At 38.0% G+C, this 17344-nt stretch overlaps 1 pseudogene; it reads left to right on the top strand.

Annotated features, from left to right (window-relative positions):
• Positions 1-5978: 5978 nt before the first annotated feature.
• Positions 5979-6880, top strand: LOC131511398 (glyceraldehyde-3-phosphate dehydrogenase-like; annotated as a pseudogene).
• The last annotated feature ends 10464 nt before the right edge of the window (positions 6881-17344 follow it).

Raw genomic sequence — 17344 nt, 5'->3', positions numbered from 1 at the left:
AGTGGTTTGTGTTCCCTAGACCAGCATCAACATGATCACTTAAGATTATGATAGAAAGGGAAATTCTTATCTCTATCCCAGATCTGAATCAGGATTTTGTGACTTAATAAGCTTTCTAAGTGGTTCTACAGTCTCTTTGCTATCTTTGTAATAAAGGGAGGAAACAGAGGAAGGGATTGTAATAACTTTTGGCTCATTACACAGTGTGTGCAAAAATAATAAGTAAAACCCCTCCAAAGTACTATATCATTATGTCATTTGCTGCTATACATCTATACCCAAGGGAAAGGATACAGATGACAGTAGACACTGAACATATTGCATAACTTTGTTCAAATATTGTCATTGCAAACTCTCATTTTTCTTAAATAAACCTTTCATTTATAATTATAAATATTATTTCATAAAAAGTACATTATTGTTTACATAAATATAGAATGTGCAGAAAACATTAGATGTATATGTTCAAAATAATTAAATTTTATTTTAACAGTTGATATGGAAAATGCTAGTTCTGCATTACTGGTGTTCATGCCAATGAATAACTTAAGGAAGCCTCCAGCTGAATATGATCTTTAGTTAAAAAATATATGTATTTGTTGAAGTATCTTAAGTTGAGCCCCAAATAAACTGAAATAGAAGATTGAATCTACTTTAATTCTGTTTTACCTTTTTTTAATTCTGTGAAAATGACAAGGAAATCATGCTTTAAAAAGTTAAATATATTTGATAATCTTATCTTAAAGTTATCTTAATGAGATGGGAAGAAATGGAGAATAGATTTGAGTTGTGAATGACCATCACTGCTCAAATATTCTTTCCCTTCTTGAAAAATTATTATGGTTATCTGGAAAGAAAAATAGAACATGAAAAAAGAGATGGAAGACAGTTGCCTCCCCATGTCATTCTCACTTTCCCCATCTGAAAAATAAAGTAGTTCTACATATCACACAAGGCACTTGTATAAAAGCACATAGCAAAAAATGTGTTTAGCAGTATGAGATTGTTCCATGCATTTATTCATGTGTCCAACAGATATGAAAAGTAAATTACTACATGCAAACACTTTGAAAAGCATCACAAATACACATACCGCATGAGGTTAAGTATAACACCTACAAAGAGCTTATGTTCAAAGGCAAGAAAACGAATAACCTTAGAATAACTCAATAATTGCTATAAAAGCGAGAGGACTTCCAGGGAAGATGGGAGAGTAGGAGGATCCTGATGTTCGTCCTGTGCCACAGATACACCTAGATAACACCCACATCAGTGTAAATAACCTATAAAACAATGGAAAGACTGGCAGGATAGACTCTCCATAACTAAATGTGGAAAAGAGGCAACACTGAAGAGTGTAGGAAGGGCAGAAACGCAGTCAGGAGCCAAACTGAACTCAAGGAGGGAGGGACATTGTAATCACAGGGAAAGGAGAGGAGCAAAACTCACATCTGCACGCCAGGCATGGGAGACCTGCACTGGAGAGATGAATCTCCTAACACTTGGCTTTGAAAACCAGAGGGGCTTAACATTGCAAATTCTTACAATCAGTGGGGCTTAACACCTGGATTTTTAGAAACCAGTGGGCTCTTCTCTGGGAGAGCCAGAGGCAAGGAGAAACTGATTCCCAGCCCTTAAAGAGACAGCATAAAAGAGCTTGCTGAGATAAAGCACAGAAGCAGCAGTTTGAAAAAATACCTGGGGCATACAGGAGGGAGATTTGTTTACTAATCTCAAAACTTACACTGGAGGGACAGGGATTTTAGGAAGACTTCTCCAAGAACAAAAGAGCTGATTGCTGCCATCTCTCTTCCCCCAGTTGGACAGATACAAGGATACCTGTGAGAACCAGTACAACATGAAAACTCTCTACCTAGCTTGATAACACCATGTCCCTCCCCTGCACTCTTCAATGCATCACCCCTTCCAGCCAGGCCTCAGCAGAAGTTTTCCAGGCAGCTGCAGGACCCCTCTCACAGTGGATGGTCATGGCCCTTGCTGGAACAGGTGTCATGGCCCTGCCTTCTCCTGTGGACATCTCCTCCACAACATACCCCTGGCATGAGTCCATATAAAATCATGCCACAAGCCTGGCAGTGTGCAAGCAGCACTAATAAGGGCCAGCAACACTCCAAAATGACTCCTGCACTGGGGATAAGAAAGATAAACACAAATACCAGTCCAAATGTGGCCCCAACAGTGGGCTAGTGGCAGATATTTGGTCTGACTGTAGGCGCCTTCCACCAATGAAAGCCTCTCAGGAAACAACACAGGGAGAACACCCTGCAATTTCACACTACTACAGCTCTGAAAAATGCCTGATCTGGCCCAACTGAAGCCCAAGATGGCCTCAGCCTGGCTCATTTACAGCACAGGAACAAAACCCTGCCCACAACAGCCAAACAGAACCATTGCAGATGACTGAACTGAAGGTAAACATGGCTCATCCACATAGGGTGTGCACAGCACACGTAGGAAACACCCCCGAAGCTCCAGGTTCTGATGAACAGGGGATATTGCACTGTAGGGCACTATAAGAGCTCTCCTTCATATGGTTGCTACTTTCAAGAGCAGGAGAAGTAGCTGACTTCCCTAGCAGTTAGTAACAGACATAGAGAGTTGAAAAAATGAGGAGATAGAGGAATACATCCCAAATGAAAGACAGGTCAAAATAACAGCAAGAGAGCTAAAAGAAATGGAGATAACTAATATGCTTGCTAGAGACTTTAAAGTAGCAGTCATAAAGATACTCACTGGACTTGAGAAAAGAATGGAGGACCTCGGTGAGACCCTCAACAAAGAGACAGAAAATATAAAAAAGAACCAATCAGAGATGAAGAACTCAATAACTAAAATTAAAAAAAATACATTAGATGGAATAAATAGTAGAACAGAGGAAGCAGAAGAATGGATCAGCTACCTGGAGGCTAGAGTAATGGAAAATAATCAAGCTGAACAGGAGAAAGAAAAAAGAAAAATAAAAAGTAAAAATAGATTAAAGGAACTCAGTGACACCATTAAGTGTAAAACATTTGCATTATAGGGATCTCAGAAAGAGATGAGAGAGAAGAGGGGATAGAAAATATATTTGAATAAATAACAGCAGAAAACTTCCCAAACTTAAGGAAGGAAACAGACATCCAGACCTAGTCAGCAGAGAGGGCCCTCAACATAATTAACCCAAGGAGGTCCACACCAAGACATATAGTAATTAAAATGGCAAAAAGGAGTGATAGAGAATGTTAAAAGCAGCAAGAGAAAAAAAAGCTACATACAAGTGAAACTCCACAAGGCTATCAACTGATTTTTCAGCAGAAACTTCGCAGGTCAGAAGAGAGTGGTATGATACATTCAAAGTTCTGAAAACAGTTATTTATAAAAATAATGAAGTAACTGATAGTTATATAACAATAGTAACAACAAATGTAACACCCCACTTACATCAATGCATAGGTCATCCAAACGGAAAACCAATAAGGAAACAGTGGCTTTGAATGACACATTGGACCAGATTGACCTAACAGATATATTCAGAGCATTCCATCTTAAAACAACAGAAGAATACACTATTTTCAAGTGCACATTCTCCAGAATAGATCACATATTAGGCCAGAAAACATATCTCAAAAAATTTAAAAAGATCAAAGTCATACCATGCATCTTTTCTGACCACAAAACTAGAAGTAAACCACAAGAATAAATCTAGAAAGACCACAAATACATGGAGGTTAAATAACATGCCATTAAGTGATGAATGGGTCAACCAAAAAATCAAAGAGGAAATGAGAGGCATCTGGGTGGCTCAGTTGGGTAAACTTCTGACTCTTGATTTAGGCTCAGGTCATGATCTCACAGTTGTGAGATGGAGTCCCACCTCGGGCACCATGATGGGCATGAAGCCTGCTTAAGATTCTCTCTCTCTCTCTCTCTCTCTCTCTCTCTCTACCCCTCCCCCATTCTCTCTCTAAAAAAAAAAGAGAGGAAATGAAAAAATACATGGAGACAAATGAAAATGAAAACACAATGTACCAAAATCTTTGAGATGCAGCAAACGCTATTGTAAGAAGGAAGTTTACAGCAATACAGGCCTAGATCAAGAAGCAAGGAAAATCTCAACCTAATCTTATACCTAAAGGATCTAGAAAAAGAATAAACAAAACCCCAAAACCAGTAGAAGGAAGGAAAGAATAAATATTAGAGCAGAGATACATGAAGCAAGAACTCAAAAATCAATAGAATAGATCAATGAAACCAGAAGCTGGTTCTTTGAGAAGATCAACAAAATTGATAAACCTTTAGCCAGATTCATAAAAGAGAGAGAGGTAAAGAGAGAGAGAGAGAGGGAAAGAACTCAAATAAACAAAATCAAGAAATGAAAGAGGAAAAAGAACAACCAACAACACAGAAATACAAAGGCTTATAAGAGAATATTATGAAAAATTATATGCCAACAAATTGGACAACTTAGATGGAATGGATAAATTTATAGAAACATATAACCTTCCCAAAACTGAATCAGGAAGAAATAGAAAATTTGGGGCACCTGCGTGGCTCAGTTGGTTTTAAGCGTCTGATTTTGGCTCAGGTGATGATCTCACTGTTCATGGGTTCAAACCCCACATTGGGCTCTCTGCTGTCAGCATGGAGGCTGCCTTGGATCCTCGGTCTCCCTCTCTCTCTGCCCTTCCCCTGCTTGCACTCTTCCTCTATTTCAAAAATAAATGAACCTTTAAAAAATAGAAAAATTGAACAGACTGATTAGCAGCAATGAAATTGAATCAGTAATCAAAAAAAAAAAAACTCCCAACAAACAAAAGTCTAGGACCACATGGCTTCACAGATGAATTCTACCAAATTAATACTTATTCTTCTCAAACTACTATAAAAAATAGAAGATGAAGGAAAGCTTCCAAATTCATTCTGTGAGGAGGCCAGCATTACCCTTATACCAAAACCAGATAAATACACCCCACCCCTCAAAAAGAAAAGAGAGAGAGAGAGAGAGAGAGAGAGAGAGAGAGAGAGAGAACTACAGGCCACTATCTCTAATGAACTTAGATGCAAAAATCCTCAATAAATATTAGCAATATGAATCCAGCAATACATTTAAAAAATAATTCATCATGATCAAGTGGAATTTATTCCTGGGATGCAAGGTGGGTCAAAGTTGCAAATCAATCAACATTATATATTATATCAACATGAGAAAGGATAAGAATGATATGATCATTTTAATAGATGCAGTAAAAACATTTGACAAATAACAATATCAATTCATGATAAAAACCCTCAACAAAGTAGGTTTAGAAGGAATATACCTCAACATATTAAAGCCCGTATGTGAAAAACCCACAACTTACATCACACTCAATGGTGAAAAATTTTAGGCTTTTCCCTTAGGATCAGGAACAAGACAAGGATGTCCACTCTCAAAAATTTTATTCAACATAGTATTGGATGTTCTGGCCACAGTAATCAGAGCACAAAAAGAAATAAAAGGCATCAAAATTGGTAAGGAAGAAGTAAAACTTTCACTATTTGCAAATACTGTATACGGAAAACCCTATAAACTCCATCAAAAAAAACCCACCAAAAACCAAAAAACTAGAACTGATAAATTTATTCAGTAAGGTCACATAGTACAAAATAAATGTACAGAAATATGTCACATTTCTATATACTAACAATGAAGTAGCAGAAAGATAAATTAAGAAAATAATTCCATTTATGATTGCACCAAAATAATAAAATACATAGAAATAACTTAACCAAAGAGGTTAAAGACCTATACTCTGAAACCTATAAATATTGATGAAAAAAATTGAAGATGACACAAACAAATGGAAAGATACTCCATGCTCATGGACTGGGAGCACAAATATTGTTACAATGTTTATACTAGGCAGGCTGTATGCTTCTCTCCACTTGACAGATAGTTGCATCTCATGGTAGAGTGCCAGCCATGTCCCCAAGACATAATGGTGAAGGTAAATGGATTTGCCCATATTGGGTGTTCGGTTAACAGGACTGCTTTTAACTCTGTGGATATTGTTGCCATCAATGACCTCTTCATTGACCTTATATACATGGTATATATGTTCCAGTATGAGTCCACCCACAGCAAATTCAGTGGCACAATCAAGGTTGAGAGAGAGAAACTTGTCATCAGTGGAAAGCCCATCTCCATATTGCGAGAATGAGACCCTGCCAACGTCAAATGGAGTGATGCTAGTGCTGAGTATGTTGTGGAATCCATTGGTGTCTTCCTCACTGTGGAGAAGGCTGTGGTGTCTTCATCATTGTGGAGAATACTTGACATGTGGGGCCAAGACAGTCAACATCTCTGTCCCTTCTGCTGATGCCCCCATGTTTGTGATGGGCATGAACCATGAAAAATATGACAACACCCTCAAGATTTTCAGTAATGCCTCCTGCACTACCAATGGCTTGGCCCTTTTGACCAAGGTCATCCACAACTTTGGCATCACAGTCCATACTGTCACCTCCACCCAGAAGACAGTGGACAGTCCCTCTGGGAAGCTCTGGTTTGATAGCAGAGGGGCTACCCAGAACATCACCCCTGCTTCTACTGACACCACCAAGGCTGTAGGCAAGGTCATCTCTGATCTGAATGGGAAACTCACTGGCATGATCATCCATGCCCCCACCAGTGGATCTGACCTGCTGCCTGGAGAAAGCTGCTAAATACAATGACATCAAGAAGGTGGTAAACAGGCATCAGAGGGCCTCCTCAAGGGCATCCTGGGCTACACCAAGCACCAGGTTGTCTTCTGTGACTGTAACAGTGACACCCACTCCACCTTTGATGCTGGGGCTGGCATTTGCTCTCAACAACCACTTTCCCAAGCTCATTTCCTGATATGATCATGAATTTGGCTACAACAACTGGCCTCCGAGGAATAAGAGTTCCCTAGACCACCAACCCCAGCAAGAGGAAGAGAGAGGTCCTCAGCTGGTGGGGAGTTTTTGCCCCAACTCATCTTCCAACAGACTGAGAATCTCCCAACCTCTACACAGTTTCCATCCCAGAACTCTTAAGGAAGGGGAGGGGCTTGGAGAGCCCTATCTTGTCATGTACCATCAATAAAGTATACTATACCCATACAAACAAACAAACAAACCAAAACCTATACTACCCAAAGAATCTACACATGTAATGCAATCTCTATCAAAGTAGCAACAGCATTTTTCCCAGAACTAGAACAAACAATCCTAAAATTTATATGGAACCACAAAACCCCCAAATAGCCAAAGCAATCTTGAAAAAGTAGGACAAATCTAGAGGTGTAACAATCTCAGATTTCAAGATATTCTACAAAGCTGTAGTAATAAAAATAGTATGGAACTAGCACAAAAATAGACACATGGATCAACAGAACAGATTAGAAAGCCCAGAAATAGACCCACAATTACATAGTCAAAGGTCACTTTCTCATCCCATAACACAAAAATAAACTCCAAATGGATTAAAGACCTACATGTGAGGCCTGAAACCATAAAACTCTTAGAAGATACCATAGGTAGTAATTTATCTGACACTGGCTATAGCACCATTTTTCTAGATAAAGCTCTTGATGAAAGGGAAAGAGAAGCAAAAATGAACTATTGAGACTACATAAAAAACAAACAAACAAACAAACAAAAAAACCTTCTGCATAGCAAGAGAACAATCAGCAGGACTAATAGACAATCTACTGAATATGAAAAGATATTTTCACATAACATATCTGATAAAGTATTAGCATCCAAAATATATAAAGAATGTATAACAGTCAACAAAAACCCAAACAATCATTAAAAATGGGCAGAAGTCGGGGCGCCTGGGTGGCGCAGTCGGTTAAGCGTCCGACTTCAGCCAGGTCACGATCTCACGGTCCGTGAGTTCGAGCCCCGCGTCAGGCTCTGGGCTGATGGCTCAGAGCCTGGAGCCTGTTTCCAATTCTGTGTCTCCCTCTCTCTCTGTCCCTCCCCCGTTCATGCTCTCTCTCTGTCCCAAAAAATAAAATAAACGTTGAAAAAAAATTAAAAAAAAAAAAAAATGGGCAGAAGGCATGAATAGAAATTTCTCCAAAGAAGACCTACAGATGGACAACAGACACATGAAAAGATACTCATCATCACTAATTATCAGGGAAATGCACATCAAAACCACAATGATATATCATCCCATACCTGTCAGAATGGCCAAAATAAAATCACAAGAAACAAGTGTTGGCGAGGATGTAGAGCAAACAGAACCCTCGTGCAGTGTTGGTGTGAATGCAAATGAGTGCAGTCACTGTGGAAAACAGTGTGGAGGTTCCTCAGAAAATTAAAAATAGAATTATAATATAATCTAGTAATTCCACTACTAGGCATTTACCCCCCAAAAAACAAAAACCCTAATTTGAAAAGATATATACACCCCTGTTTATTGCAGCATTATTTATAATATTTGCAATCACATGGATTGAGCTAGAGAGTATAATCTTAAGTAAAATAAGTCAGTTGGAGAAAGACAAGTACCATATGATTGCACTCATATGGGCAATTTAAGAAACAAAACAAAGAAACAAAGAAAAAACAGAGATAAACATAAAAACAGACTCTTAACTGTAGAGAACAGATGATTACCAGAGAAAGGGGTGGGTGGGGGCATGGTTGAAATAGGTGAAAGAGATTACAAATACACTTGTCATGGTGAGCACTGAGTAATGTATAGAATTGTTGAATCACTATATTGTACACCTGAAACTAATATAACTCTGTTAACTATACCAGAATAAAAAAATAAATTAAAACATAATTACTATAAAGCAGATATAAGATGTTTCTGTGTCTCAATCTCTTCCCCTAGTTTTTCCAGATCTCCTGTCAATTTATCAGGTCTGATTCTTTCCACTTACAGGGATTAGTATAGTTGCCTCCTTACTTCTTTCTCAAGTTCTAGCGTACCTCACCTCCAAAATATCCTCCACTTGACTGCTGGGCTACTGTAGGGAGTAGTAAGTCTGAACATTTATTCCTTTGCCTACAAAATCCTTCATAGATTCCCAATGTCAGCAAATAAACTCAATCTCCTTAGCTTAGCACGCTGTCTCCTGACCTGGCCTCTGTCTAGGAATATCATCTCTTTTCACTCCTTTAGACCATTGCTAAGCTCTAGCTTTATTGAACTGGTTGAGGTTTATAATAACTGGCATATTATTTGCCATACCCACCCAGGCCTTCACTCCTGTGCTTCCCTTCTATGTAGTTAATGCATCATTGCACATTATTTTAGCCTAATATTACCTCTGCAGAAAGGTCTTCCTGTCAACTCTACCTGCTCCCACTTAAAACCAAGTTCCTCTTTATATCACATCAGACTGCCATTGATAGCCTTTTTTGTCTCCTTGTGTAATGTTGGTTTCCTCCATTAGAGTACTCCTCTTTGAGGCAAGGAACCTGTCTATTATGGTCACTGTTTTATCTCTGGAGTTTAGTGCAGTTTCTGTTACACATAATGGCTATTCCACAAATACAGTTTGAATGATGAAGTAAATGTGCTCATAGAACAAACAGATTTGAGGGCTCAGTGGGACTCATCTGCATTAAGAAGAAAAAAAATCAGGGACATTTGACCTTGGTTCTAAATCCAATTTTCCAGTAAAACAATTATACTTTTAGCAAGATGTGATGGCAATTTAAATTGGGACAAAGAATCCATCCAAATCCCAAAACACATTCCCCCTCTTTTATGATGTTGACCTATACTCATGACATATTTGGTATAAAGCTCTTAATTTCTTGATCCCCTCTTCCCTGCAGGTTAATCTAAAATTCTATGCCTGCCTGTATTGCTTTTCTATAGAAAACTGTCCTACATATCTTCAAACTAATTCTGTGACTTCTCAGTGACAAACACGATAAGAACACTAAAAAATATTTGCTTTTTTCAATATTTCTTAATTTATTTTGGCACTGTTTATTTGGCATGTGATTCACAGACTTATTTAGTCATTCAATATTTAATGACTTGAAAGGTGCTCTGTGCAAAGCACTGTGGGAGGCACGAGGACGAAATATGGTCCCTTTCTTCTCTGAAAATGCTCAGCATAAAGTAGGGGATATAAACATTATTAAACTCAAACATTATTGACAATAGCTTCATGACATAGTAAGAATCTCAAATGCAATTGGAGGAGGGAGACCTGAGTTCTCCTCTCTAGATTGAGCATTAAGTGACTATGATATTTGCAAGTAACTTTAACTTTCTGGGCCTTAGTTTCTTATTTGTCATAAGGGATTTGAATTACATAAACACTAAATTAGTTTTCTAATTTATACAAATTGTTGTGGATTTAAGAAATTAAATTTTAAGAAATAAAATTTCTAGCAACGTGGCAAATATTAAATAAATAGTAATTTTCAGTTGGCAAATTTCTTTTGACATGTACCTTCCTATAAACTGTTAGCAGATGTGTAAATTGGTGTAACCTATTTATAAGACTTAAAAACGTAAGTTGAGCATGCAATTCTAATTTACAAGAAATTCTGTTACAACAGAATTTTTAAGCTATTTAATAATTGCATAAATATACACAATTAAGAGAGCAGATGAACACTTCATGGTGCATTTCAGCCATTAATTCTATTTTTGGAAAGTATTCAAAACCCTTACAAAGTATTAGACCCTCTTTTAGGTGATGCACTTATAACTTAATTCTTGCCACAAATGTATGAAGTAACACTATTAGTATGACAACATTGCAAATGAGATTATAGTTAAATAATTCACTTAGTATATGTCTAGCGTGTAATAGGGTCAGGATTTGAACTGAGACAGTTTACTCCATAATTCAAACAGAGCTGTGCCAAGCTCTGCTTTTCCATGGGGCAAAATAGTATGATGTAAAGCAAAATATAGAGGATGAATCTGAGGTAAAATATAGGTGGAAACAATCAGAAATAATAGGCAAGAATTAATGAGTATGTGAGGACAGTGGAAATGGAAAAAGAACAGATAGCTTGAGATATATGTGACAGGATTGTGGAGAATCAAGGAATTGAATGTGGAGGGAAATAGAAGAAATTATGGGGGTTAATTAATAATGACAATAACTATACTAATGCTGCAGCTCCTATTTATTAAAAAGCTACTGTTTCAAATACTGTCCTAGTTATTTAACACACTGTCGTACAAATTAACAGGATTTGATTAGTAGAGATAATTAAGTTGAATCCAATTTCAAACTCATGGGGTTTGAAGTGCCCAGGGGATATGCTAACTATTGAGGTATCTTTAGATGAGAGTGAATGATGCAGAATGAATCAGAGAGAATCTGGGAGATTTCTCCTCCTCAAGAGAAGCAGGAATCTCAGAAAGCAGAAATTTTAATGGTATTTCTAGTTTTCTATCTATTGATTTATTGATCTATCTTCAGTTTTACAAGCATTAATTTTGTAAGTTATAAGTCACAATATACCCAAAAGAAGTCACCTCTTCATTTTTTTGTGTAACTGATTTTTCTCATGAGACTTCACTCACTAGGTGGTGATCAACAAAACACAGACACACACAAATAAAAAAAAAAACACAAACGGGCAAACTGTTTTAAGCCATTCCTCCTTTTTGAACAATCTGTGTGATTTTTTAGTCTTCTGTTACAAAATATTTCAAAATTATAGAAAAGAGTAGAATAAAACATTATAACCTCAATTTATCCATTATCTACACTTAATAATCAACAGCATTTTACCAAGTTGATTTTATCTTTTTTTTTTCTTGCTGTGGTATTTTATTTTAGTTTTTAAATGTTTATTTATTTTTGAGACAGAAAGAGAGAGAGAGAGTACACAGCAGGGAGAGGCAGAGAGAGAGAGATGAGAGGGAGACAGAAGATCTGAAGCGGGCTCTGTGCTAATAGCAGAGAGCCAGATGTGGGGCTCCAACTCACCAACTGTGAGATCATGACGTGAGCCCAAATCAGACGCTTAATCCACTGAGCCACTGAGGCACCCCTCTTGCTGTGTATTTTAAATTTAATCACAAACATCATTACATTTCACCTCTAAGTATTTTGAATGCATCCCAAAGAAATAGGGACTTTTTCCTTTATATCTTTTCTATAACTATTATACCTTGAAATTAATGATATTTTAGTACCATCTAATATTCACTCTATTTTTTAAAATTCCCTAATTGTCCTCAATGAGCATCATATTTGTTCAAAGCAGGATCAAATAAAAGATCATAATTGCATTTTATTTTACCTGAAAGAGTCCTTTTTTGTTGTTGTTGTTGATCTAGAAGAGTCTCTCCTTTTCTTTTTATACCACCAACTTGTTGAAGATAGCAGGTCAATTGTCCTATAGAATGACACATATGTAGCTTGAACCCTTCTAATAAGAAAACTTTGCAGATGATGCTATATGCTTCATATTGCATTATGTCAGAAGGTACATGACTTCTGGTTGTTCCACCATTAGTGATGCTAAGATTGATTACTTCATTAAAGAGTTTATAAAGTTATACTTTCTCTTTGCAACATATATTTCATGGGTCATACTTTATATCCATTCAAATATTCAGTCCTCTGTGAACATATTTCACTCAATAGTTTTAGTGTGCATGGGGATCCTTGTTTAAATACATTATTTTATGAGGATTACAAAACATGCAGTTTCTTTTGACTACATATTTAATCTTTCAAACATGTTTCCTCTTATACACACATACACACATTTTTCTCCAAAAAGTGATATTTAAGTGTATGAGAGGGCTTACCATGTCCTTGAAGAAAAAAATATAGGGCCTCAAATCTACATGGAATCTGCTAGATTCTCTCTCTTTTTAAATGCTTATTTACAGAGAGACAGAAGGAGAAACAGAGAGACAGAGGGAGACAGAGTGAGAGTGGGGGAGGGGCAGAAAGGGAGACACAGAATCTGAAGCAGGCTCTAGGCTCTGAGCTGTCAGCACAGAATCCAACACAGGGCTCGGGCCTACAAGCTGTAAGATCATGACCTGAGTCGAAGTCGGACGCCCAACCAAATGAGCCCCCCAGGTGCCCCTAGATTCTCTTAATTATCAGTATTCTTCATCAGTGGCCTTACTGTTTGGTCTCCTAGAGTTGGCAGCTCAAGGTTCTCAATGACACTTCTGATCTATTCTCTTGTGTCTCAGACAGGGCTGGTCGCTGCCACCTATCTGATTTTATCTCATCTAGGCTCTTATAGATGCAACTTCTGCATGTCTACCACATTACCTATCTTGCCAGGGCCTAAACTGTCTATGCCAAATTATTGCTGTCAGGTTTCATCACTCTGTGTTACCATGGTCTAATCTATGGAAGGACTGTTGCTACCAAATTGGCTATAATCTGTGTACCAGAACCTAAAGGGAACAAGGGAGTCTTTGGTCCTTTCTGCATAGACAAAATGAATATGGCTTGGGAAATATGACCATTGTTTTGGTTTGCCTGGACCTGAAGTATTTCCCAGCAAGTGAACATTTCAGTGCTAAAACTGGGATAGTTCTATGAAAACCAGAACAGATAAGCATCCTATCAGGAAAGCTAAAAAAGAAGTCCTCTGTCTAACAGTGCCATGCTGCAGGGGACACTTGGCTGGGGTTGCTACAGGTTGGCCTTAGACAGATATGTATAGTAATCTCCTTTCAGGGACCCTCTGCCTTCAGCATCTCCCTCAACAACTCCAAACACATCTCTCTCCTCTGGCAATCTGGTCTAGGTATGGAACATGGGAAGACTTGCCTAGCTCTCTGCTTTGCTGCCAAAATGGAACCCTTTCTTCTTCCATAATCTCAGACAAAATGGAGACATTTTTGTTTTTCCTTTTCACTTTCTCAATACCCGGGATTTTCCCTAGACCATTAGAGACACATACTAGGTGTTTCCTTCTGCCAGGTTACATTCTGACGCTAGCTTCACAGCTAAGCCTTAGTAGAGATAGAACACAAGAAATAAAGGTAGCCTTCTTGATAAGGAAGCCTGCACTGCAAAGTGCTTCAAAATCATTTTATCTCAAATATACATTCTTCCTCATAGGAATTCATATCTCTCATATGCTTTAAAATATAATGACAAATGTATGGGGGCTTTGAAAATCATGTTGCATTAAAGGAGAAAAATGTTCCTGAAGAGATGACACTAAAAAATTTTCCCCTTGCTATTTTCATTATGTGAGCTGGCTGGATGATAGGTTGAATGGAATTTAAAAGCATCTAGAGAATATTCTGAAACTTGGTACTTCCAAAGTCTTTGTGAATACTTCTATTTCTCAGTCACACCTTATCTGACATCCATCTATATGGTAGATGTTATGTGGCCAATGAAATTCCCTAATATTTTTTAAGCCATATGGCAACTATGTCTTCTAAACTCTCTCAAGTGTTTTGACTCATGGAGATATAGGGCATCACGGGTACTCTGCAAAGAAAGTACAATGATTTATACTAGTTAGTAGAGGTGGGACATAAACTTTGTATTTCTGAGGTTTTGTTCAACACTGTTTTCTGTTACAACAAACTGTTGATTAGATCTCTATGGGACTAAAGGCTTCTGGAAGACAATGTACCTTCTGGAAGAGAAAGCACAGGAGATGATCTTTTTCATTTCTTTCTCTAAGTAATTTGGTAGATTAAGAGATAGGGCTTAGGGGCGCCTGGGTGGCTCAGTCGGTTAAGCGTCCGACTTCAGCTCAGGTCACGATCTCGCGGTCCGTGAGTTCGAGCCCCGCATCGGGCTCTGGGCTGATGGCTCAGAGCCCGGAGCCTGCTTCCGATTCTGTGTCTCCCTCTCTCTCTGCCCCTGCCCTGTTCATGCTCTCTCTGTCTCAAAAATAAAAAAAAAAAAAAGAGATAGGGCTTAGAATAAAGTTGTAAAATTTAAGGGGGTGCCAAAAAAACTTGGTAAGCAAGGTATTTGAACACAATCTATTGGTCAAAATTAATGCAAAAATGAATGATATATCAAATATTAACATTTATTTTTTTAAATTTTTAATGTTTATTTTTGAGAGAGAGAGGAAGAAAGAGAGAAAGAGAGAGAATGAGCGGGGGAGGGGCAGAGAGAGAAGAAGACACAGAATCCGAAGCAGGCTCAGCCTCTGAGCTGTCAGCACAGTGCCCGATGTGGGGCTCGAACTCACCAACCATGAGATCATGACCTGAGCCGAAGTCGGACAGCTAACCAACTAAGCCGCTCAGGCGCCCCTCAAATATTAATATTTAAATACAGATGGGATAAGTATTGTGAAGTTTCCCTTCTGCCTTAAGCTGTAATATGGCTCTACATGGCACTCTATAGAGTCCTTTAAAGGACTTTCTGTCCAGCTGCACAAGGTCAGGGTCAACTCCTGCAGTGGTTGCCACAACAGAAGATCCCTGCCTTACCCATGGTCTCACTCTTCCCCACTCACATGCATAACAGAGTGAGGCGGAGGAAGCAAAGCCCAGATATTTTGACAAATCAAAAAAAAAAAATTCTAAGGCACCGCTTCCTCCAACTCCCCATTTGACTGGCCAGGCTTTATCTCACATGCATTTGTTTGACTTCTTTCTCTGCCCAATTCTGTTTCTTTTACCTTCCTTCACAGGTGCTGATCCTTATAACATCTTGCACTTCAATCTCTGACTTACCATCCATTTCCAGAGACCCTAACCTGAGACTGGGATGAAGTCTTAAAGCCTCCCTCATTCAGGTATCCCAGTTTTGATTGAAAATTTGAGTTAGCAGGGTGCCTAGGTGTCTCAACAGGTTAAGCACCCAACTTTTGATTTTGGCTCAGGACATGATCTCATGGTTCATGAATTCAAGCCAGGCATTGGGCTCTGTGCTGACAGTGTGGAGAGCCTGCTTGGGATTCCCTGTCTCCCTATGTGCCCCTTCCCCACTCATGCTCTCTATCTCAAAATAAATAAATAAACTTTGATAAAAAAGAAAATTTGAGTTAGCTTGTTTTAGTTTCTCCTCTTAAAAATCTAAGGGAAATATTATTTATAACGCTGTCAGGAGAATAGGAACGAACTATAGACAAGTTTTAAGCAAATGAATACACACATCTGCAATCAAACAGATGGAATTATAAATAATAATTGACCATAACTACAGTGTATTTTTATTATTGACAGTCAGTCCTGTCTCATGCACAGTTAAAGCCCTGTGCTTAGACATATTAGAGTACTGATTTTTCATGGTAATTGTTCACATTCTCCTTTTTTGTTTATACTTCCCTTTTGGTTCCTCTATTTATCACAAGATCCCATACCACACTAGCTACATCCTCACATGATTCACTATTGTGGATAGTCCCCAAAGCTTTGGTCAGAATGTACTCAAAATTCTTTAATAAAAAAGAATTTCTGTTCCATATACAAGACTTCAGCTGCATTTCTGTTTAATCTATTTCTTCTCCTTAGTAATCATTGTACAGATTTATACAAATGCTGCAAATTCAGGAAATATTTTCCCCTTAAAAGCAAACACGTTTAGCTGGCCAAGAAGCTTCAGCAATATTTCTTTTTATGAATGACTTACAAAGGGATTACATGGGCTTCCAAGAAAATGAAAAAAAAAAAAATTTTCCTACTCGAAGCAGGAAACAATCTGGTTTGGGTTGAGTGTTACCAGAAAAATGATCTCCTCTGAGGTACAATCCTTTTCACATATAGTATTTTTCCCACTCCCTTCCCCCTGCTTCCCTTCCTTCTTTCCTCAATTGCAGAGCCCTGCCTTACCTGAGATTCTGCCCTTTCCAAGTTGCCCACATCTGGGAAATGTTGCATCATACCTTATACATTCCAGCCTCAATGGAATTTCACTGTTAGTTGTTTTGTGTTTATGACATACAAGTTATATTTACATCTAGTTATAAATATTTTTTTTCTATCAGAATACAAAAAAAAATCACTGGTGGGACTCAAACTTGGTATTTGGCAGTGACTAATCAAGTCACTTTTATGGATTTCAACTTTTTCTTCCAGCATATGGCGACATTAGCTGAAATATTGTTGAAATTTGCACCGTCAAAGTTACAAAGTTGAATGATAATGTGGTTTCTCTCGAGAAAGCACAGCTTTGGAGAATTGCATGTAATTTTACAGATTGAGCAGAACTGTGTGCATGTGTGGGGACTATCAAGTGAATTATGGATTTGAATTTTAGGACTTTTATTCAGTAGCTAGAAGGCCTGGGACATATCATACAACCTCTCAGATTCTTAGTTTATTCATCTGTGAATGGAGATAATGGGGATAATAATAACTAACTAGCCTGGATATTAAGAAGATATGAGAACCCCTTCCCCCCACAATAGTAATCCATGGTTTATAGTAGTTACT

This window comes from Neofelis nebulosa, chromosome 5, assembly GCF_028018385.1.
Source record: "Neofelis nebulosa isolate mNeoNeb1 chromosome 5, mNeoNeb1.pri, whole genome shotgun sequence".
Taxonomy (NCBI): domain Eukaryota; kingdom Metazoa; phylum Chordata; class Mammalia; order Carnivora; family Felidae; genus Neofelis; species Neofelis nebulosa.
The sequence above is the reverse complement of the archived record's forward strand: the minus strand, read 5'-3'. Positions and strand labels throughout refer to the sequence as shown.